At 36.3% G+C, this 25,254-nt stretch overlaps 1 protein-coding gene across 2 annotated transcripts in view; it reads left to right on the forward strand.

Annotated features, from left to right (window-relative positions):
- The window catches only part of TTC28 (tetratricopeptide repeat domain 28), a 698,236-nt gene that overhangs the window by 171,111 nt on the left and 501,871 nt on the right, over positions 1 to 25,254 (forward strand). The gene's annotated exons all lie outside the window — the stretch shown is intronic.

Consider the following 25,254-nt stretch of genomic DNA (forward strand, 5'->3'; position numbering starts at 1 on the left):
TCTCCAAAGGAGACCAGTAAATCTTTGTTGTTGTTTTTTTATTAAGTATTATCATGAACCCTTGGACGTAAATGAACTTGATGTGTGTTAATCTGTTGCAATTATTATTTTTGTCAGTGATCTACCTCTGGTCCTTGAAGCCTCTTCAGGTTGGTTACTGAGTCTTTTTGACACGACTCCAATGGTTTTTAAAACCTCTCGTATGTTTTGGAAAGATAAGGTGTTTGGGGCATTTATACATTTTTTTGTTTTAGAACTGGAATCAACATTTCTCCAGAGACTTCTGTTTATTTTGGGAGACATGATATTTAGAAAACACAATCTATATTCTAGGGGCTAATTGCTTCTTAAACAGTTTTTCAACTAGTTAGTTCTCCTATTTTTATACCCATATCTACATCTTTTAGACGTGTCTACTGCTGTTGTTTTCCAAGCATTTAGGAGATTCCTTAGTGTAAATTGGCTGTTTCTTAGTTCTCTGTACTGGAGGCTTTACTTTCTTGGATCTGCTTAGTCTGTTTTACCACTTGTTCATCAACTTTGCTCCCAAAATTTTGTTGTTCTTTTTTCTGTTCCTGTTGGGTTTTGTTTTGTTCTTTTTGTCTTTGTGGGTTTATGACTTAAAATAAAATCTCTCATCTTTGTTTTTGAGAATATTTTATGCTTAGTACTTATGTTTAATGTGTTATATTTAACTAGAAGCCATCCGTTAACATTTTATGAGCAACAGTTTGGCTATCTTGATTTCACCCTCTTCAAAGTATCTGTTTGAATATTTTCTTAAGACAGTGCTTTCCTTAAAAGAAACTTTTTTTTCTTTTTGCAAGAGAGACAGACTGGAAAGGAGCAAGATGAGAAGCATCAGATTGTAGTTGCAGCACTTTAGTTATTCATTGATTGCTTCTCATATGTGCCATGACCAGGGGGCTCCAGCTGAGCCAGTGACACTTTGTTCAAGCCAGTGACTATGGGGTCATTTTGATGATCCCGCATTCAAGCCGGCAACTCTGTGCTCAAGCCAATAACCTCCGGGTTTCAAACCTGGGACCTCAGCATTTGAACCAGGTTGATGCACTATCCACTCCACCACCACTGGTTAGGTTAAAAGAAACACTTAAAAAATATATTTTATCACTTACCTTCAATAAGAAGAGGAAGAGAGGTAAAAAGATGGGAGGGAGAGAGCAAGGGTAGAGGAAGAAATGACAAGGCTGTGACAATTTCATAGATCATTCCTAAAGCTTGACGGTTTTATTGCCCATGTCATAAAAAAAATCCCTCTTCTTGACTACCACATCTTAAACTACTATTTGACTGACTTATGTTTTAGGCAAAGAGGCATTGCTAGTGATACCAGAGGTATTCTTTTCTTTTGAGTACACAGGGTATCATAGTGATTTTTATTTGACTTCTGTCTATTGTGGTACGTCAACCATTTTCTCCTCTGATTAGAGAGATATTAAGTTAGTGGGGTAAATTGTTTGGAAGAGCAGAGCCTTGGATAATTGCTCCATTTACTCATTTGAAAAAGGAGCCTAGTATCTTGAAACAACAAATACTTAAAGCCATTGTTAAGCCCACTTCTCTGAGACCATCTTGTGGTTCTCCACTAGCCAAGCAGCAGAATTATTATGTGAACTTTCAACTGTATTCAGTTAAGCATTTCCTTATTTATATTACCAGTGGAGGTGCTACTTGAATAGTTAAAATAACTGTGTGTGGTGGCCCTTAGTGCTCTTCACCAGTATTTCTCTTCTCTAATTCTGGGCACATAGTAGGCTTGTATTTCCCTACCCCCTTGAAATTAGGCATAGTCATATGATTTGCTTTGACCAAAGGAATGTCAAGGAATCAGCACACAATTTTGCCATTTATCCTGGTTTTTTTTTTCACCTGCCTGTGACTCACCTGGTTTCAAACAGTAGAAGCTCTTGCAGGTGGCATCCCTAGGTGAGGACTGTAAAAAGCAGAGCAATAGCCATGCAGGGAGAGCAAGGGAAAAAAGCAACCTTGTTACTTAAAGTCACAGTGATTTTAGGGGTTATGTTGATTTTGTAACCTAGCTTTTCTTTACTAACACTCTGAAAATGTAGATAGTCTAAGTTACTTGGAAAAATGCACTACTGTTTCGTCTGATTCCTGCTTAGGCAGTTAAGAACAAAACGATATAGATGATTGGTTTAAAAAAACTATGATTGTTTTAAAATTAAGCTTCAGTTTATGAAAGATGAAATTTTTAAATGCTTTTAGGGTGAGATTTTGGAGGAATATGTTCTTTGAATCCTTGATAGTTATGGTTGTATCCTAGTACACAGAAATAAAGCTTTAGATTTCTGACTTTGTGGAAAGGTATCTTTTAATTTAGAGATAAAATATAGCTTTCTTTTAGGAAAAACATAATCAATAAGCTTTGTTGTTTGTTTTTGGTATATCTCTCACTCATGGTGGGTTATTTTCTTAAATGGTTTACTGATTTTTTTTAAAATTTAATTTTATTTATTCATTTTTAGAGAGGAGAGAGAGAGGGAGAGAGAGAGACAGAGAGGGAGAGAGAGGAGAGAGAGACAGAGAGAGAGAGAAGGAGGGAGGAGCTGGAAGCATCAACTCCCATATGTGCCTTGACCAGGCAAGCCCAGGGTTTTGAACCGGCGACCTCAGCATTTCCAGGTCGACGCTTTATCCACTGCGCCACCACAGGTCAGGCATGGTTTACTGATTTTTAAAAACAAATTATTAACATATATTTATTTAAACTTAATCCTAAGGGTCTAAATTGAGGCTTGTTTATTTCATGGAGGGTTTATGTTTATTTCTATTAGAAACCAAGGTACATAGGCCTGAGACTGCTTTAGCACCATTCAAGAGTCTTGGCTTAATTTCCGGAGGGAGATTCTGATTCACTTCATGCAGGTTTAGTTCCTCCCTGCCCCTATTCTATTTCAGCTCATATTCTTGTCTCCCCCTTACACCTTTCCCTGACTTACTCGGAAGCTCAGAAATACATTAAATATATTTTTATAGCATATCCTGGGTCTAGTTATATAATAGGGGAAGTCTTATTTTGTTTGCTATGAGCAAAAGTCCTAGAATGTCATCCCTAAGAATATCAGAGGCATCACATATACTTGAAATGTTCATTCTCTGTTCCACTGATAATAATATGTTGCATTCATATAATGCAGGCTACTATGAATATTCATGTCTTTTCCCATTTAATCTCTGCCAACAAAGTATAAAAACCTTAAAAATAGCCTGACCAGGAGGTCATGCAGTGGATAGAGTGTTGGACTGGGACACAGAGGAGCCAGGTTCGAAACTCCAAGGTTGCTGGCTTGAGCACGTGCTCACCAGCTTGAACTCAGGGTCACTGGCTTGAGTGTGGAATCGTAGACATGACCCTATGGCCACTGACTTGAGCCAGAGGCCACTTGCTCTGCTGTAGCACCCCCAACCCCGATCAAGGTATATATGAGAAGGCAATCAATGAACAACTAAGGTGCTATAATGAAGAGTTGATGTTTCTCATCTCTCTCCCTTCCTGTATGTCTGTCCCTATCTGTCCCTCTGTCCCTCTCTCTATCTCTCTCTGTCTCTGTCTCTGTCACACACACACAAAAACCCTTAAAAACAAAAGTAGGCATGTTTGTTATTAATAAAACCAGTCATTTCCAAGAATGAGGAATTGGTTCTATTAATCATAATCAGGAAGGATATTTTGATATTAGTATCTATAACAAAGTTCTCATTTGTTGTATTTTCATGCTGCAACAGAGGAAGGACATGAGTGTAAAATTGTATCTTTTAAGATTATATTTTTGTCAATTATATATTCATGGGGGTAAACATTAAAAATGGACATGAGAAAGGTGAAAACACTTGATTTAAGGTGTTGGGATTGTGGAAGTTTTGTTCATTTTATTCTAGTGTTCTTATGATTGTACAGTTAATAAAAGGCATCTAAAACTTATTCAAAGGATATTAATTTTCCAGTTTTTATTAAAATCTATATATGCATTTATACAGAGAAAGAAGTGTGTTTATGTATGCTTATTTATATATCAGACTCTTAACCACTGTTATCTCTGGTTGGTAGGATTTCAAGTGATTTTTCAAAATGTATACTTTATGATATTTTTGTAATATCCAGTTTTTTAAAATAGGATATTTTTTTATAATTATAAGAAATGATATAACTTTTCATTTTAGAATAAGTGTTCCATGTGTAATAAAAACTAGTCTTTGCTTTAAAAATTTATCTTTTACTGGGGTTGCGAGTAAAAAAGCTTATGTCCAAAGGAAAAATAAATTTACAACACATTTTTCTATAACTTTTACCTCTGAGATAAAAGTACCTGAAAATTGAAGACTAAATTTCTCAACTAAATTTTGAGTGAGACTCACTAGGCTTCAGAAGATCACATAGTATGCTCAAATATTTGATCATTCAACAATAAATCTCAAATATTTATATTTGCCAGACTTGTATACTTTATTAGAGGACTTAACATTTACTGGCAAAAGGGCTAGGTACTTTATATATATGGTATTTAATGTCACAATTATCTTTCATCGCACAACCATGCATGGTGTGTTCTTAATTTTGTACTTTTGTGAAAATTGAGACTCAAGAGATTAAATAATTGGGGCAAAGTCATTTAACTACAAAGTGGAGGAGTCAGAAACAAACCCCAGTTCTGAAGGATATGATAGGCTTTACTCTGTCCAACATGGTCTCATGAAGAGTAGTCCCTTCCTGCTGCTTATCTTATCTGGTTTTCCTCTATATGTATTTATACCAGTTTCACTTGGTACTTGGGTATTTCAACAAAGGAAGAGACTGAAAAATACATATAAAAAGTTGATTAGCTGTAATTTTCATAAGATTTGAGAAACCCCTCCCCCCTTTTCGCTGTCTGCAAATGGTTAAACTTGATGAAATACTAATGAAGAATTACAGAGTTATTTGTTTGACTTTGCCACTTGGGACACTTGGCAAATGAGACAATTCATCTCAGTGTGCAGCTAGTCTCATTTCTTAAAGAAAATTAATTAATGCAGTTTGTCTTCTTCCCATATCTCTGATTATAGTCCTTTTATTATACCTTCACTTTCCTGCTTTACTGTTCTTCCCTGGAAATGTCTGTTTTTCAAGCCTTTCTTGTTTCTTTCAACCTGATAAGTAAAAGCAATTTTCCTCAGTATGAGTGTGTATTTGTAATTTTAGTACACTTCAGACAAGACAGAGACATTTGTGCATTATCCCTTAGGAAATAAAATTCTATTCTAAAGAATTCTAAAGACACCAACCCCCTTTAAAAAGTGATTTAATCAATTTTTTAATAATTGTCTTTATTACTCTTTGTGTTCTTTTTAGCAAGATGGGTTAGTATTGTTATATCTTACCACAATTGTCTTCCTGTAAAACAGCTCATTACTTAAATTTATTAACAGTATAATTTATTCTTAAAATCTTCACATTAAAAAAATAACACATATGATTTGGAGGTCATTTTTAAAAGTGGTTTTTGAAGAACAGGGAGTTTTCTATAATTTAAATTACAAGCAGAGATGCAATTTCTTTTTAGGAAATGGCTTGAGCAGTTTGTTACTTGGTCTCTTTGAATATATTTTTTCCCTCTCTTTCACAGTATGAACTTCTCATTTTAAAGGTAGAATGATTACCTGTTCATTTTCTTTCTCTTTTGATATTCATCTGAAAAAGGGGGGTTTCAGAAAGTCTAGCTTTTAAATCACTTTTAACGTTTTTCTCCACCCCACAGACCAGCAAGGAAGGAATCAGTTTGAAAAAAATAAGATTGTTATCAATCATCTCCCATACCAGTGTTATATAAAATTTTTTAATTATGTGGTGAGAATATGGAGGATTGGCATAACTATATTTAAACCAACCAAATGAAAAAAGATAGGAAAAGGATGGAAGTGAAGTTAATTAGGAATTAAGCAAACGCCTATGTTAAGATAGCAATTTGTATTTTTATATTAAAATTCAATAAAGGCTACATAAACGGTTATATACTATAATGGTTTTCAGATTATTTTATATGTAGGATACTTACTTCTATATAACTTAGAATGAAATGTGATGAAATGGCCATGATACCAGTTTAACAATGGAAGGATTTTATTTTCTCAGATTTTTAGTCTTTTCTAATTTTCTCAAACTAGGTTTTAGAGTTATCGGATCATTTCATTCACTTACAACCTTTTAAAAGATGTAGATTACATCTCTATGTGGATTACAGAAATACTATTCCATTATTTGCCCCTATGATTGGTGGTATCTGGTAGTTAAAGGAATGGTAACGTTTAAAATGAAATAACCCTGTCATAATATCATGGCAGAAAACTGACAGGATAGTAAAAATACACTGGACTTGGAGAACAATTCTAGGAGAAGCAGTTCACAGATCTTTTTATCAGGGAGATTTACAAATGCAATGCTATTTGGTATACTTAGTGTTGAGCTGAGGAGGAAGATCAGATGTATAAATCATGTTTGAGGATTCTAAGATAACCTGGAAGAGTTTTCAGATTTCAGAGAATAGCTGAGAAGTTGGTCTGCTATTCTTTTCTCTTCACTTTTACTTACTTACTCCTCTTATTTTATACTTTCATTGAATTATTTCAATGCAAATCTATATAATTTTGTCATTCAAGATTCTTTTGGGTTGGAATTATGGAGTGTTTTTCTTTCTTGCCCCGTCTATCATGAGTTTGGTATCCATGGTTGAGGACCTTGGGAGCAGGAGAAGAGCATACTTATAAAATTAGATTTAGGGCATGAGTATAGGGACATTTTTTAGGTGTCTGCCTTTCCCTTGAGTCTTCCAGAGGGGGACCATAGGAGCTCTAAAAGTGAGAAATGACAAAACATGCAGTTTGTCTGTTTTTATAAGTTTGACATTATAAAGTACTGAAATCATAAAGCTTAAAAATTTTTTTTTCAATTATACTATAGTTTACATTCAGCTTAATTTTGTATTAGTTTCAGGTGTATATCATAATGGTTAGACCTTCATATACTTGACAAAGTTTATAAACCTTTTAATAAAACTTTAGGGGTGATGGATGATGACTATTACAGAGCTTTTGAAGAGTAAGGACAAAGGCTGTTGCTTGTCAGTCTTTACAAGGATTTTTAAGGATTATATATTATCCTTAGTATGTAATTAATTAATACTGTAAGTGTATTGTTAAGTACAATATTTTTCTTTTCCACAGTTTTGTTTGTCATGGTTTTAGTTATATGCAGTCAAGTGTAGTCTAAAAATATTAAATGAAAATTCTAGAAATAAAGAGTTTATAAGATTTAAATTGTATGCTGTGCTGGGTAACCTTGGATGTCCAGCTCAGGACATGAATCATCTCTTTGTCCAGTGTATCCATGCTGTATCTACTATGTGCCATAAGTTATTTAGTGGATGTCTGAGTTAGCAGATTTACTGTCATGGTATCGCAATGTTTGTGTTCACGTAACTCTTTTTTTTTTTAACAGAGACAGAGAGAGTCAGAGAGAGGGCTAGATAGGGACAGACAGAAAGGAACGGAGAGAGATGAGAAGCATCAATCATCAGTTTTTTGTTGCGACACCTTAGTTGTTCATTGATTGCTTTCTCATATGTGCCTTGACCAAGGGCCTTCAGCAGACCAAGTAACCCCTTGCTCCAGCCAGCGACCTTGGGTCCAAGCTGGTGAGCTTTGCTCAAACCAGATGAGCCTGCGCTCAAGCTGGTCGCCAAACCTGGGGGTCTCAAACCTGGATCCTCCGCATCCCAGTCCGACGCTCTATCAACTGCGCCACCGCCTGGTCAAGCTCACGTAACTCTTATTTTACTTAATAATGGCTCCAAAGTACAAGAATGATATAGGCAATTCAGATATGCCAAAGAGAATCTGTAAAGTGCTTTCTTTCAGTGAAAAGGTAAAATTTCTTAACTTTATAAGGAAAGAAAAGAATTGTATGCTGAGATTGCTAAGAGCTATGGTAAGAACAAATCTGTCCATGACCTTGTGAAAAGTGAAAAATAAATTTGTGCTAGTTTGCTAAGAGAGACCTCTTTCACATAACTTTTATTACAGCATATTGTTATAATTGTTATAGTTTATTATTAATTATTATTAATCTCTTATTGTGCCTAGTTTATAAATGGAACTTTATCATAGGTAGAAAAAAACATAAGGTTCAGTACTATTCATGGTTTAGGCATCCACTGGGGATCTTGTTATGTATTCCCCATGGATAATGAGGGACTACTATCTATTTTAAAAACTTTAGAATACAATTTCCTTCATTAATTTTAGTCATTTATTGAGCACCTATAAAATACATATTTTATTTTAAAATGTATAATATGTATTTTCCGATGGCTTTAGGCGACCCCTGTGTTTTGGTCGTTCGACCCCCGCCGGGGTCGCGACCCACAGGTTGAGAACTGCTGCTCAAGAATTCCTTGGCAATTTAGATGACGATCCTTAATTTGGAGGGTAAACTTCTGCTTAAATTAGAGCTAGTCTCTAAAGTAGTATTATGGATAGCCATATTTTCGCTAAACTAAATTGACTTAAAGACATAAAGTGTACTATGTCATCACAGTTATCTTTGGGTTCTGTTAAAGGAACCCAAGTCTTTGAGGCTTCCAGATGTACAATTCAAAATTTATTTCTTAGGCATTATTCCCCTTCTTCTCCTCTCCCCTTCCACACTTTCTGAAAATTGATATCCAGAAAACTTAAGAGCGGGAAATAGGACTGAGGTTCCTAACCCTTAGCCAAGTGTATTTACCCCATATTTGGGATATAATACTTTATCTGAGTTATTTTTAATTTGTTAGTTACATTCTTCTGGGAAATTGATGGTTTGAGATTTTAGAGTCCTGGCATTCTACAGCATTTAATTTGATGATTACCTGTAACTGTAATTATATCAGAAATGTAGGTTTGTTGCTATAGGGCATACTAGTGATCATGAAAATTCACCAGATGGGTTTTATTTTGTGTTGGACAAAATAAATAGCATAGACCTTTATAAAGTTACCAATATGAATTAATATTCAGAAAGAAAGTCACAAAGGGAACATTATTCAAGCCAAAAAGATGAAAGTAGTTTGGAAAAATGTCATATAAGAAATACTGTTTCATAAAAAATAATGTTTCAATAACTATTGAAGTGTCTAAAAGTATTTGATGATATTATTTTATGTTGTTCATGTATCAGAGAGGCCTTTCCTGAATATCAGAGAGGCCTTTCCTGAATACCCTGTATTAAGTAGTACCCTCCCATACCTCTCTGTACCTTACTTTCATTTTTTTATATATTGTACTACCATTTGAAATGACATTTATATGTACATGTATTTACATATATAATATAATTAGTGATTAGCTTGTTTATGGTTTTTCTTTTTCACTGGAATGTAAACTTCAGAAGAGCAGGGACATTATCTGGTACATGGTTCGTGCTTAGAAATGCTTGCTTGGCTGTGGAAACAGTTTGACAGTTTCTCATAAAGTTAAACATGGAGTTACCATGTGACCCTGCAATTTCACTCCTAAGTATAAATACATGTACACACATGTTTATAGGAGCACTATTCAAAATAGCTAATAGATGGAAATGTACATCAGTGGATGAATGGAGAAACACATTGTGGTATATACATACAATGGAATATTATTCAGCCATAAAAGAAATAAAGATCTGCAGCATGAATGAACCTCAAAAACATTTTGCTAAGTGAAAAACAGCCAGGCACAAAAGGTCACATATTGTATGATTCTGTATATATGAAATGAGCAGATGAATCCATAGAGACAGAATACAGATTTATGGTTTCCACGGTGCTAAGGGAGAGGAGTAATGTGGAGAAATTCCTAATTTGGTATAGGGTTTTACTTTGGAGTGATGGAAGTGTTTTGGAACTAGATAAAGGTGGTGGTCTCACAAAATTGTGAATGTACTAAATGCCACTTAATTCTTCACTTTAAAATGGTTAATTATATGTTATAGAAACTTTACCTCAATAAATTATTTTTTCAAATGCTTGCTTTTGCCTGGCCTGTGATGGTGCAGTGGGTAAAGCAACCCAGAACACTGGAGGTCTCCGGTTTGAAATCCTGGTCAAGGTACTTTTGACAACCAATCAATGAACAACTAAAGTGAAGCAACTATCAGTTGATACTTCTCACTCCTCTCTTCCCCTCTGTAAAATCAATCAATAAATCTTTAAAAAAATACTTCTCTAAAAAAAAAATGCTCGCTGAATTATGAACGTGGTCAGTTTGTTTTGAGTGCCTGCTGTGTGTTGGGTATCGTGTATGAGGCTGCCAATTACTAGTTCTGCAATCTGAACAGAATAAGAGAGTGAGTACAAGCAACAAATGATTAGACTAAAATTCTCCAGAAATTTTAGCTTTATATGGGGAAAGGGAAATATTTGATTGACATGGGACACATTTAGAAATAGTAGTTCCTAAAACCTGATGTAATATGAGGGGCAGAGCAGAATAAGATTGCTGGTGCATGTAGAGACTCTGACTGTGACATTCACTTGTCAAGTTCAGAAATGCTAATTCTTTGGCTCTTTCCTTCCCATGAGACCGACTGCCAGTATGACAGAGCTCATTTTACCTACTCTTCCTTACTTTATCCTTATTGTGGATCCTATGTTACAGCTGAAATCTTTCCAGCTTGGAGATGTAGTGGAAGCATTGCAGCCTCAAACCACCCTTTAATTGGCTAGAAGTATCACTGTTGAGTGACATGGTCTTTCTTCCTAGGGGAATGTAGGAGGAGAACAGTACCGAGAAATTAATCCAATTCTCTCAACATTTGAATCCAGTCATTTTTATCCCAGCAGCTGGAGAAGCTTGCCCTTCTACAAAATAGAACAAATTTTCAATTCCATCTTTTCATTTAGTTTTATTCTGTAGCTTTGTTGGGCTCTACAGTGATTGTCACACACAGACTTTGTGAGTTTTGATAATTAGAATCTAGATATATTTGGATAATTGTGAATTATAAGCAAGTGTCCAGACCTGGTGTTTTCCATACCAAAGTGTAGCCTTTTATGTATGTTCACAAAGAACTCTAAAAATTTTACCTTTGTTCACTTTTCTGTTTATATTCCCATGTATTTAATTTTTAACAATGGCTCTATGATAGGCATCTCTCAAAATGAGGAGTAATCTAAGCAATAAGGCCCAGGTTATTCTCAAATGTAGAGTGTAACTGCTTTGCTGTGTAAATAATGATGAACAACCAAAAATTCTGTGGTATGTCACCTGTCACATAAGTGACAGAATTCAAAGATAAAAGGAAACATTTTATTCTTTAAATGTGCCTATTTTGAAATAGCTAGATTTTTGTGTTGGGTACTTTTATAGTTATAATGCAAGATATAACAAAAAATAGAGTAACAGAGTAGCATAGTTGTTTAGGGTACAGGGTTTTGGAATCAGACTTGAACTTGTATCCTATCTCTGTTACTTGCTGGCTGTGTGATATTGGAGTAGTCATTTAACCTCAATAATCCTTAATTTATCCATTTATATGAAAGAGAATGATCATCCTTTCTCTCTGGTGTTGTAAAGCTTTTTTTTTTTTTTTTTTTTTTTGTATTTTTCCGAAGCTGGAAACGGGGAGAGACAGTCAGATAGACTCCCGCATGTGCCCGACTGGGATCCACCCGGCACGCCCACCAGGGGCGAAGCTCTGCCCACCAGGGGGCGATGCTCTGCTGGGACCAGAGCCACTCCAGCGCCTGGGGCAGAGGCCAAGGAGCCATCCCTGCTCCAATGGAGCCCCGGCTGCGGGAGGGGAAGAGAGAGACAGAGAGGAAGGGGGGGGGTGGAGAAGCAAATGGGCGCCTCTCCCACGTGCCCTGGCCGGGAATCGAACCCGGGTCCCCCACACGCCAGGCCGACGCTCTACTGCTGAGCCAAGCGGCCAGGGCCTGTAAAGCTTTTTAAAAAATAGGACCTGAGGTTGTCAGGGGTGATTATTGCTTTAAATTTATGATTTTGAAAATAAAGTTTGCAAGGTAACCTCTCTTTTTTTGCAGCTGTGAATACTTGACTGCATTTTCTCTTTTGGTTTGCTTTCCTCCATAACTATTTTCTCATGATTGTCTTATTTGATAAGAAACAATCTTAAAAGCATTTTAAAAAAGCATTAAAATAGGCTAATCTAAGACTGAAATGCCTTTTCCTCCTTTAGCGTCTGGAACCTCAGCTTTTAACTTGGTCTTATGTATGTGTGCAAATGAAACACTGAAGAACTGTAAAAAGGACCTAAATAAAACATTGGTTTTACCGATCATCAGATTGTTAGTATGCTAGAGAAATGTGCCAGACTGCTTTTGACAGAACTAGAATGAAAGGCTTTTTAAAACAGCATGCCAAATACTAATTAATTTTCTAAACATTTTAAGATTCCTACTGAGTTTATATTCCTAAATCTTTCTGTACAGTCTGTGACCTGATATTATTGCCAGAAATGTGATGGTGAGGTCACACATGTAAAATTGTAGTTTTATGGCAAGATAGTTGGCATGAAACCTTAGGATCTATGTATAACTTAGTTACAGGAGAAACAAGTATATGAAAAACAAGAGAAAGAAAATTGTTGGATATGTTTGCAAAAATTTCCCCAACTCATTAAACAAATGCTTTTAGAATGAATGCTTGTAGCAGCACTCTTGTTTCTCATATATAGCCTTTGTGAGATTGCTGTGGTAATCATTGTGACTGGCAGTTCACATCTGGAGACTTGTAAAATCTGCATATTGATAACCCCCATTTGGCTTTACCTCATCTTCTGGAATATGTTTGCCGCGTGCCTTTTTCTCTCTCTCAGGAAGGAGATGCTCAGTCTCTTCGGTTAAAATGCTATCTTTTTATATTTTATACCTTTTTAAAATTTTTATGATTTAAATATTTTTAATTAAATTCATTAGAGTGACACTAGCTAACATAATTATACAGGTTTCAGGTGCTCAATTCTACAACACATCTCTGTACACCGTATTGTGTGATCACCTCCCCAAGCCAAATCCTCATCCATCACTATTATACCCCCATACCTTTCTTCACCTCTGCCACATCACATAACTGTTGTTTGTGCCCATGAGGTTTTTTTTTGTCCTTTTTTTCTCTGTCTCCCCACCTCCCTCACACAGCCGCCCATTCCCATAGCTGTCAGCTTGCTCTCCATGTGTGACTCTATTTTGCAACCAACTTAACAAATGCTGTAAGTGATTTTCTCTTACATTTTGTTTGAATCAAAATTCAAATAAAGTCCATACATTGTGATTAGTTGCTATTTCTAAGTTCTCCCGCTTTTTCTTTTTTTTTTTACCTTGCATTTTATATTTTAAAAGAGAATTTGGAATTTCTAATAAATATTGGGAAGATCAATGTGACTAGAATGTAATAATGAGGGATGGACTGATAGGCTGAGTTTGGTGAGTATAGTTTAACTCATTCAGTGCCTTGTGAATCATGGGAAGCAGTTTGGGTTTTATTCTAAAAGCAGTTGGGAAGCCATGCTGGGTTTGGAGCTGGGGGAATACATGATCTGATTTACATTTTATTATATTTTTTATAAATTCAAGATACAATTACATATGGTTAATGAGTTTTGACAAATGTGTACATTCATGTGACCACTCCCCCATTCCAAGTATCAAACATTTCCATTACTCCAAAAAGTACCCCCTTGCTCCTTTGTAATCAGTCTCCTCTTCCATTCTAGCATCCATTGGTCTGATTTCTATCATCATAGATTAGTTGAACCTGTTCTAGAACTTCATTTGAATAGAATCATACTTATATATTCTTTTGTATCTGGCTCCTTTCACTCAACATAATGTCTATACAATTCATTTATGTTGTTTTAGGTATTAGCAATTCATTTATTTTTATTGTTATATAATAGATAATGGTTTGACTACTCCACAATTTATTTATTCACCTGTTGATGACCATTGGGTTGTTTCCAGTCTTTTGACTATTATGAATAAATTTTCTATTAACATATGTATACTAACAAATCTTTGTAAGCATGTTTTTATTTTTCTTGAGTGAATACTTACTTAGGAATGGAATTGCTGAATCAAATGGTTTAGTGTATTTCAATTTTATAAGAAATTGCGAAACTGCTTTTCAAAATTATACAGCTTCATTACTAACCAAGGAAATGCAATTTAAGACCACAGTATGATACTATGTTTATCTAATAGATTTACAGAAGTGTCATTTAACGTATTTTTTGGGGGGATGATTATCACTAGGAACTCTTATATCTTACTAGTGGGAATGTTAACTTGTATAACTGATTTTAAAAACAGTGACAATATTTTGAAAGTTGAATGTTAAACTTTATACTCTAAAACCCAACATTTTCACTCCTAGAGAAACTCTTGTACAAGTGCCCCAGCAGCTATGTGTTAGAAATTTGAAAGTAACACTATTTATAATAGCAAGAAACTAAGAACTACCAAAGTGTTCATTGACAGGATAAAGGATAAATTGTGCATTTTCACACATTTTAGTACTTTACATTAGGGAACATGAATTAACTACAATTACATGCATCACTGATAAAGTTAATAAACAACTAAATGATATTTTGTTCAGACCTATTGTGATAAAACTATGTCAAAAAAGGTAAGAAGATGATAAATAGCATTAGGACTATTTCCTCAGGTAGGAGGCAGGTGGATGGAGTGGCAGAGATAGATGCATGTTATTGGTAGAATTGTGGTCTTGGATTGTAGAAGGGCGGATTATAATGAGGCAAAAGAGGGCCTTAATTTCATTCAAAGTAGGATTTGTTCCAACTCTTTCAGGAAAAAAATAATTCATGCCTTCTCCTTGGAAGGGAATACTTTTTTTGTCAGGAGTGGACAGGCTTGGCAATCAGTTGGGTTAGTGATTTCTCATTCATACTTGTTCAGTGTTTAGGTCCAAATACTCATTAAAAGGGCATTTAGAAACTTGGAAACAATTTATTTAAAGTACTTATAGCATTAATTCATTTATTAATTCACTGTGACTGGAAACTCCTTAATTACAGAATTTGTTATCACTTGGAATATAAGTAAGAATAAACCTTTATGGATGTATTGAGCCTGATTCTTTACATATGTAAGAGCTAACTAGAAAAGGTAATATTTTAGGCCTGCCTCCTTCCCTCCATCCTTTTCTTCCTCCCTCCCTGTCTCTTTTCCTCTTCCTCATTTTATCTGTTGTCCAAGGAATATTGTAATCATTTGGGAATCTATTTGCTTCTCACCTTTTTGGACCTTCTTTTCCCTGGATCCTGCATCTTCATCTTTTTGGTTTACTTTCTTATTTTGGTAAAGCACATCCTTCAGTACCTTCCTAAGAAAGGGAGCATAATAGACATATTTTACTCTCACAATTAACTTAATTTTAGTTTAGAACTCAGTCCCTTAGAATTCTTAAATCATTGATTGATTCATTGTATTCTTGTTTGTGTTGTTGCAGTTGAGAAGTCCTGATTCCATATTCTTTGTTTGAAAGCTGGGTTTTTTCCTTCTCTCTTTAGAAGCTACTTAGCTCTTCATCTCCAGTATTCTGCAGTTCTACAACAGTATGCCTTAATATGGATGTCTTGATTCTCTGTGTTCGAGGAAGTTTTTACAGAACTTGCAAGCATATAGTTTGATGGATTACCTCTTCCTACTTTTCTTTATTCTCTCTTCCTAGAATTTCTGTAACTTGAACCTCATGGACCTGTTATTTAATTTTTTCTTACCTTAATTTTGTTACTTTGTCATTTTGCTCTACTTTCTGGTACATCTCCTCTACTTTATCTTTAAAATTTTCTATTGAGTATTTAATTTCTTCTATATATTTATAATTTCAAAAATATTTTTAAAAAATTAAGATATTTATATATTATGAAATTTACCATTAAAAATTTACAGTGCACTGGTGTTTAGTTTACTCACTAGATTGTACAACCATCACCACTGTCTAATTCTAGTACATTTCATCATTCCAAAAGGAAACCCCTACCCATTAGTCATTTCATTCTCCTTACTCCCAACCCCTGGCAGTCACTAATCTACTTTCTGCCCTAGTGATATGCCTATTCTGGGCATTCTATGTAAGAATTTTATGTATGGAATCATGAAGTGTGGCCTCTTATTTCTGGCATAATGTTCTCAAGGTTAACTTATGTTGTATTTTATATGTCTTTATTTTCCTAAATGGTCTTTTTTAGTATACCCTGTTCTTGTTTCATTCAAGCAATATTTCCTCTTAATATTTTTGAGGGTATACATAATAATTTAAAAAATTTAAATTATTTACATATTCTCTGTTTTCCCTGTTATATATTTTTTTATTTTGGTTCTCCTTTTTATATTAGATGTTTTCTAGAAAATGTCTACTACCCTTATTTTTCTGCTTAGATTTAAGAGTGACGTACAGTAAAACTTAGCAGAAGCTACCTAAGCAAGGGTGATACTGCCTCCTGACTCTGGTGGTCATCACACAGCAGTCACTGAGCTATAGAATTTCTTTGGGTCATTTTTTCCCTCTTGGGTTTAGTCAGATTCTTTAGCACCAACTCTTCCATTTTCTGCCTGTAGATTTATGTTTGTCTGTCTGTCAGTGTTATGAGAGCCAGACATGTAAGCCTTTAATTCATCCACATGTTTTCAGTGTGGAAACTTCCAACTATGCCTATTATCTCTCAACACAGAGACTTCTGTTTTGCTTTCTCCAGGCTTTTGCCAGAAGAGGGAGGAGCAATCATCTGGGAGTGTAACTGTTTCTTTAACAGACTTTCAGCCTGTCTTCCTGTTTCTAACCTGTTTTCTTCTCAGCTTCCAGAAGTACATGGTGGTGCCAGTTCCTGAGCCCAGTAGGGATTCTGCAATATAAATTGGGTTGTTTCATAGCTTCTCTCATTGGCTTAAGTTTTGGTTCTGCTAAGTCAGTTATCACTTTCCAGTTTACAAAACTGCTGGTTTTGCCTCTTCTCCTGATTATTTTTTTCATTATGAGTTTATGCCATTTATAAAATCCTTTTAATGGAAAATTTTAGTGGAATTTTGGAAGAGAGGAGACCCAAATGCATGTATTTAATCCACCATGTTTTTTATTTTTATTTTATTTATTCATTTTTTTTAGAGAGGAGAGAGAGAGGGAGAGAGAGAGAGAGAGGAGAGAGAGACAGAGAGAGAGGAGGGGGGAGGAGCTGGAAGCATCAACTCCCATATGTGCCTTGACCAGGCAAGCCCAGGGTTTCGAACCGGCGACCTCAGCATTTCCAGGTCGATGCTTTATCCACTAATCCACCATGTTTAATTAATAGTAATTATTTTAGCAGAATATTAAGAGAATTGTATTAACTTACTAGGGCTGCCATAACAAACTACCACAGACCAAATGGCTTAAAAAACAGAAATTTATTTTCTCACAGTCCTGGAGGGTGGAAGTTTGAGATCAAGGTTTCAGCAGGATTGATTTCTTTTTTTTTTTTAAGGAGATTATTTTTATTTTTTTTATTTATTCATTTTTTTTTTTTAGAGAGGAGAGAGAGACAGAGGAGAGAGAGACAGAGAGAGAGAATGAGGGAGGAGTTGGAAGCATCAACTCCCATATGTGCCTTGACCAGGCAAGCCCAGGGTTTCGAACCGGCGATCTCAGCTTTTCCAGGTCGATGCTTTATCCACTGCGCCACCACAGGTCAGGCTGATTTCTTTTGAGGCCCCAATTTCCTTAGCTTGTGAATGGCCATCTTCTGTTATTTTCACGTAGTCTTTCCTGTGTGCCTGCTATATCCTAATCTCCTCAAATAAGAACACTGGTCATATTGGAGTAGGTCCATCTGTATGACCTCATTTAACCTTAATTACCTCTTTAAAATTTTATCTTCAAATACAGTCACATTCTGAAGTACTAAGGGTTAGGACTTCAACCTACGAATCCAGCACATAAGAATATTTTTTAACATTTATTAAGTTAATTGATTTTATTATTTTTCAGCTTGAATACCTTATAATATTCATTTCATGATAGTATAAAGAAATCTTTCATGTTTTTAGGAATAATATTGGTCATTTTTCTGGTTTTAGTTTTGAGTTATGCTTTCCCCAAATACAATTAGATTAATAATGTTTTAGCTAATGCTCTTTTACCATTCTTTTGCAAGGATTAGAAGCTCACCCAAATTGATTTATAAAGTGTTTCTTCTGAGAAGTCTAAAGCCATTCTAATTCCAGATCTTTTCTTCATGATCCTATAATACCCTTCTTTCTCTAGAAGCTTATATGATTTTCCTGTTCTGAAATTTCATGGTATGATGCCTTGATGTGAATATTTTCATTTACTGCATTGAGTATTTGGTGAATTTTTTTCAATCTGGAAATTATAAACTTAAGAATTGTCTTGAATCATTTCTTTCATGATTTCATTCCTTTATTCTTTATATACTCTTTTGCTGGAATGTTTATTATGCAAATATGGCCCTACTGGACCTGTCCTTGAATTTTTTCCCTTACTTTTTCTCTCTTGCTTTCAAAAATTTTAAATTTACTTTTAGAGAGACCTTAGTTTTATCTTACTATCCTCCTGGGGAGTCCTTTTTATTATATATTTAATTTTCACACATTCTTTTTTTATTCTCTGCATTGTTTTTTATTTTTAAAGTAATCTGTTTTTATTTTATGGTTGCAGTTTCTCTTCTTTATTATATGCGGCTTAAGTGTCTGTTTGTCGCCGATAGCTTATTGGTTGCTTGCGTAACTGTACTAGCCAATGGGGTGAAGTTGCCATGGCTGAATGCAAATTGAGCGGGTCACGGGGAAGGTGAACATTTGTTTGCATTGGCAATCATCTGCTTTTTTTTTTTTTAATTTTTATTTTAATGGGGTGACATCAACAAATCAGGGTACACATATTCAAAGAAAACATCTCCAGGTTATCTTGTCATTTAGTTCTGTTGCATACCCATCCCCCAAAGAGAGATCACCCTCCGTCACCCTCTATCCAGTTTTCTCTGTACCCCTCCCCCTCCCCTTCCTCCTCTCCCTCCTTCCCTCCCCCCACTCCCCGTAACCACGTCACTCCTGTCCATGTCTCTTAGTCTCGCTTCCATGTCCCACCAATGTATGGAATCCTGCAGTTCTTGTCTTTTTCTGATTCTCCTATTTCACTCTGCATAATGTTATCGATATTCCACCATTCTACTGTAAGTGATCCAATGTCATCATTTCTTCTAGCTGAATAGTATACCATGGTGTATATGTGCCCCATCTTCTTTATCCAGTCCCCTATTTTTTTTTTACAGTGATTTAAAGCCTTTAAGCAAACTTTTGGCCAATACAGCAAGAATCCATAAAAGAGTAGTGTCCTTAACATGTTCACCAAGTCCAAGTTGGCTCCATCACCATGCCAAATCCCTGAAAAATGCAACCCAACCACAGTTCAGTCTGTTAGGAGCTGTCACAGGGAGCAGGAGTCCAGGAAAAGTCCACACAGGAAAAGTCCGCCTGGCACTGGAATTGTTGTCACCATTCTATACTTTGCAGCTCATGTCCAAGTCTCAATGACTGCTGCTTCTAGCTGGTAATGATTCAGGTAGACTGGAAAAGCCATTTGCAGCATGTGTGGATATGGAGCTTCTGTTCTCCTCTGCCTAGAGAGTTGAGACCAGGTTGCTTTTCCCTGGAGCTCTGCGACTGTGGCATGGTAAAGAGAACCTTGGGATACACTAAGCTGGGTGGCAGAGGTAAATTCATAATACAAGTTGGCAGAAGGGGGAAAGAGAGCTCTAAATTAGGAGTAGGTCCCAGCCTGAAATATGAGTGGGACATTGAGGTAGGAGGGATAAAGGAAACACTATATATTAAGCAAAGCAGCAGAAAATAGGACTATCAACACCCACAACAAAGATCTTTGAGGGAAGAATAAAAAACCTGACTATTCAGGCAAAACATAGTTAAGTGGCCCTTGTGCAAATGAGATCAGTTTACCTGTTTCTTGGAAGAAATACCCTAGGCTCGTCCACAGTGTCATAGATGGGGCTGACGGCCCTGGGCACCTTCAGCCTTCAGTGGCAAACCCCAGCATTCTGGGAAAGGTTAGGTCATAGGTGGCTGGAGCAGGGCTGGAAGAGACTGAACCCTCCCTTAGAGGAGCGAGGGGGAAGCCTACCTTCCAGTTTACTCACAGCAGAGGCATGTAAGCCTGGCAGGCTTTATTTAGCTCAATGACCTTCCTTTCCACTATTGAAGCAGGGTCCAGATGGCATCCTATGAGACCCCTTTGGGGCGTTGGAGCCTTTAAGGGTGTATCCTAAAAGCTGGTAGTTCCCCTGATCTCTATTGGGCTTTTTCTGCCTCTAGGTATCTTAAAAGCCATGCTCAGAAGATCTCGCTGAGGGGTTTGAGGATCCCCATCCGCCTATATAAATATTTTCCATATATCTGGAGCTATTTGGAAAAAGACAAAACAGTGTTATTAGCTGGATCTAATAAAGAAGGTAGTAGTTTGCAGGCGAAAAAGATTTGGTGTCTCCTGTTCATCAGCCTTCAAAAGAAATGTAAATTTTATTTTATTTTTTAAGTAAAAAGCATGATATGGTAGACCCGTAGGAGTCATTGGCCTGGTGTGCAGTATTCCCGGGTTTGATTCCTGGCCAAATCATCTGCTTTTGAAACAATTTAAGGCTGAACGCAAATTGAGCGTGTCAGGGGGAAGGTGAACATTTGTTTGCATTGGCAATCATCTGTTTTACATAAAAACTACGTCTTAACGTAATTTCTTTTAAGAAGGCCTCCTAGAAAATACAGCACTGAAGAGGAGAGAAAAGGAGCTAAAGCTGCACAAAAACGGCTTTCTCGACAAAAAGAAACCACTGAGGAGAGAAAGACAAGGCTTGCTTCAGTAGCAGAGCAAATGCGTCTTTCTCGGCAAAATGAGACTGATGAGCATAGAGAAACAAGGCTTGCCTCAGATGCAAGACAAAAAAGCCTGTCTCGACAAAATGAGTCCCTTGAACAAAGGCAGGAGAGAAATGCAAAAAAAACGACAGAGTAATGCGGACCTAAACGCAAAAAGAATTGATTTGGCTGCATCTCAAACAGGGTTGCCGTTTCAATTGAGACGTAGACAATTTCCTGTAAAATTTGCCTTTGCTATGACCATCAATAAGTCTCAGGGCCAAACGCTTAAGCATGTTGGCATTTTTTTACCTGAGCCTGCATTTGGACACGGTCAACTTTATGTTGCCTATTCAAGAGTTCGTGAAAGAACAGATGTAAAATTAAAAGTAATTGATGGTCCTCTGCAAGGCAAGCTTAAAAATGATGGAAAGATCTACACAAGAAATGTTGTGTACAAAGAGATCTTTGACATGTGAATTAACATTTTATTATTTAAATCACCTTTATTTATTGAGCTAGCGGTGGCTCTTAAGAAATGTACCGCCAGTGGTTTCCTTCATTGCACTGTACTTTAAGCAATTAAGCAAGTAGAAGGGGGAAACCCCGTGGGGCACTAAGCAAAGGGGCGTCCTCGCTGCCTGCCCTGGGTAATTCAGTTTGAATTAGCAGACACCTTTGCACAAATCATTTTAATTACAATTTATAATATCTAGAACAGTGGTCATTTCATATGACCACCGGGCTTCCTAGTTTTATATATTTGAGGATAAACATGCACATTTTATTTTCGTCAAAATGTAATCTACAATCACAAAAGTATACAAAACAACATGTGTAAGTTATCATTAAGCAAACACCTGTGAAATGACCATGCAGGACAAATAATAGAATGCAGTTCTTCTCTCCTCCTCTTTTACCTTCCATCCCCCACAATTATTTCTTCACTGCTTGAAGCTCATAACCTCCACCAGTGAAAGAACAACTATGTAAATCAGTCTTTGTCATTATTCTTTATTTTTAGATTTTATTTATTTATTTTAAGAAAGAGAGGAGAGAGAGAGAGAGAGAGAGAGAAGGAGGAGGGAGGGAGAGGAAGGGGGAGGAGCAGTATGCATCAACTTCTATATGTGCCTTGACCAGGCAAACCCAGGGTTTCGAACCAGCGACCTCAGCATTCTAGGTCGACACTTTATCTACTGTACCACCACAGGTTAGGCCAGGGGTAGTCAACCTTTTTATGCCTACCACCCACTTTTGTATCTCTGTTAGTAGTAAAATTTTCTAACTGCCTGCCGGTTCCACAGTAATGGTGATTTATAAAGTAGGGAAGTAACTTTACTATATAAAATTTATAAAGCAGAGTTACAGCAAGTTAAAGCATATAATAATAATTACTTACCAAGTACTTTATGTTGGATTTTTGCTGTTTGGTAGAATAAATCTTTATGAAACAACTTACTATAGTTAAATCTATCTTTTTATTTATACTTTGGTTGCTCCACTACTGCCCACCATGAAAGCTGGGACACCCACTAGTGGGCGGTAGGGACCAGGTTGACTACCACTGGGTTAGGCTGTCATTATTCTTTATAAAGAGACTAGCAGCCATTTAATCAAAGAAATGTCACTGTTCTGTTCCACTGATCTATATACCTGTTCTTATGCCAGTACCAAGCTGTTTTGAGTACAATGGCCTTGTAGTATAACTTGGTATCCAGAAGTGTGATACCTCTCATTTTATTCTTCCTTTTCAAGATTGCTGAGGCTATTCGTGTTCTTTTTTAGTTCCATATAAATTTTTGGAATATGTGTTCTATATCTTTGAAGTATGTCATTGGTATTTTAATTGGTATTGCATTGAATTTATAAATTGCTTTGGGTAATAATAGACATTTTAATGATGTTTATTCTTCCTAACCATGAGCACGGTATATGCTTCCACTTGTTTGTATCTTTCTTGATTTCTTTTATCAATGTTTTATAATTTTTCGAGTACAAGTCTTTAACCTCTTTGGTTAGATTTACTCCTAGGTACTTTATTTTTTTGGTTGCAGTAGTGAAGGGAATTGTTTCCTTCATTTCTCTTTCAAAAAGTTCATTGTTGGTGTATAAAAATGCCTCTGATTTCTAAGTATTAATTTTATATCCTGCCACCTTGCTGAACTCATTTATCAGGTCCAGTAGTTTTTGACTGAGACTTTAGGGTTTTCTATATACAATATCATATCATCTGCAAATAATGATAGTTTTATTTCTTCTTTTCCAATTTGGATGCCTTTTATTTCTTCTTCTTGTCTGATTGCTGTGGCTAGGACTTCCAGAATTATGTTGAATAAGAGTGGTGAAAGGGGGCACCCCTGCCTTTTTCCTGATCTTAAGGGGATTGCTTTTAATTTTTGCCCATTGAGTATGATGTTGGCTGTGGGTTTGTCATAGATGGCCTTTATCATGTTGAGGTATGTTCCCTGTATTCCCACTTTGCTGAGAGTTTTGATCATGAGTAGGTGCTGGATTTTATCAAATGCTTTTTCTGTGTCTGTTGAAATTATCATGTGGTTTTTCTCCTTCCTTTTGTTTATGTGATGAATCACATTGATTGATTTGTGAATATTGTACCAGCCTTGCCTCCCCAGAATAAATCCCACCTGATCCTGGTGTATATATATATATATTTTTTTTTTTTTTTCATTTTTTTTTTTTTTTCGGAAGCTGGAAACGGGGAGAGACAGTCAGACAGACTCCCGCATGCGCCCGACCGGGATCCACCCAGCACGCCCACCAGGGGCGACGCTCTGCCCACCAGGGGGCGATAATCTGCCCATCCTGGGCGTCGCCATGTTGCGACCAGAGCCACTCTAGCGCCTGGGGCAGAGGCCACAGAGCCATCCCCAGCGCCCGGGCCATCTTTGCTCCAATGGAGCCTTGGCTGCGGGAGGGGAAGAGAGAGACAGAGAGGAAAGCGCGGCGGAGGGGTGGAGAAGCAAATGCGCGCTTCTCCTATGTGCCCTGGCCGAGAATCGAACCCCGGGTCCTCCGCACGCTAGGCCGACGCTCTACCGCTGAGCCAACCGGCCAGGGCCCTGGTGTATATATTTTTTCATATATTGCTGGATCCGGTTTGCTAATATTTTGTTGAGGATTTTAGCATCTAAATTCATCAGGGATATTGGCCTCTAATTTTCTTTCTTTGTGTTGTCTTTGCCTGGTTTTGGAGTCAGAAGTATGCTCGCCTCATAAAAGGAGCTTGGAAGTCTTTTTTCCTCTTGAATTTTTTGAAATAGCTTGAGAAGGATAGGAGTTAGGTCTTCTTTGAATGTTTAGTAGAATTCACTTGTGAAGCCATCAGGCCCTGGGCTTTTGTTTGCTGGGAGTTTTTTGAGAACTGTTTTGATCTCATTTGTTGTAATTGTTCTGTATAGGTTTTCTGATTGATTTTTAAAATATTATGTTTCAAGGAATTTGTCCATTTCATCTAGGTTGTCTAATTATTTGGCATACAGTTCTTCATAGTATTTTCTTACAATCCTTTGTACTTCTGTTGTGTCAGTTGTTATTTCTTCACTCTCATTTCTAATTTTATTTATTTGAGTCCTCTCTCTTTTTTTTTTTTTTTTTTTTTTGGTGAGTCTGGTTAAAGGTTCATCGATCTTGTTTACCTTTTCAGAGAACCAGCTCCTTGTTTCATTGATTCTCTGTATTGTTTCTTTAGACTCTATGTCATTTATTTCTGCTCTGATCTTTATTATTTTCTTCCTTCTACTACTCTGGGCTCTACTTGCTGTTCTTTTTCTAGTTCTTTTATATGCAGGGTTGTTTATTTGAGATTTTTCTAGCTTTTTAATGTATGCCTGTAATACTATGAACTTCCCTCTCAGAACTGTTTTTGCTGTGTCCCATAAATTTTGAGTTGTATGCTCATTGTCATTCGTTTCTAGGAATTTTTTTTTTATTTCATCTTTGATCTCATTGTTAACCCACTTGTTATTTAATAACATGCTATTTAGTTTCCAAGTATTTGAGTATTTTTCTGTTTTTCTGTTGTGGTTGATTTCTTGTTTCATGCCATTGTGATCAGAGAAAATGCTTAATATGATTTCAGTCTTCTTAAATTTGTTGAGACTGCTTTTGTGCCCTAACATGTGGTCTATCCTAAATAATGTACCATGAGTTCTTGTAAAGAATGTATACTCTGCTGCTTTAGGGTGAAAGCTTTGAAGATATCTATTAAATCCAGTTGATCTAGTGTGTCCTTTAAGTCTGCTGTTTCTTTGTTAATTTTCTTTCTTGAGGATCTATCTAGTGATGTTAGTGG

The sequence above is a fragment of the Saccopteryx bilineata genome, chromosome 2, assembly GCF_036850765.1.
Source record: "Saccopteryx bilineata isolate mSacBil1 chromosome 2, mSacBil1_pri_phased_curated, whole genome shotgun sequence".
Taxonomy (NCBI): domain Eukaryota; kingdom Metazoa; phylum Chordata; class Mammalia; order Chiroptera; family Emballonuridae; genus Saccopteryx; species Saccopteryx bilineata.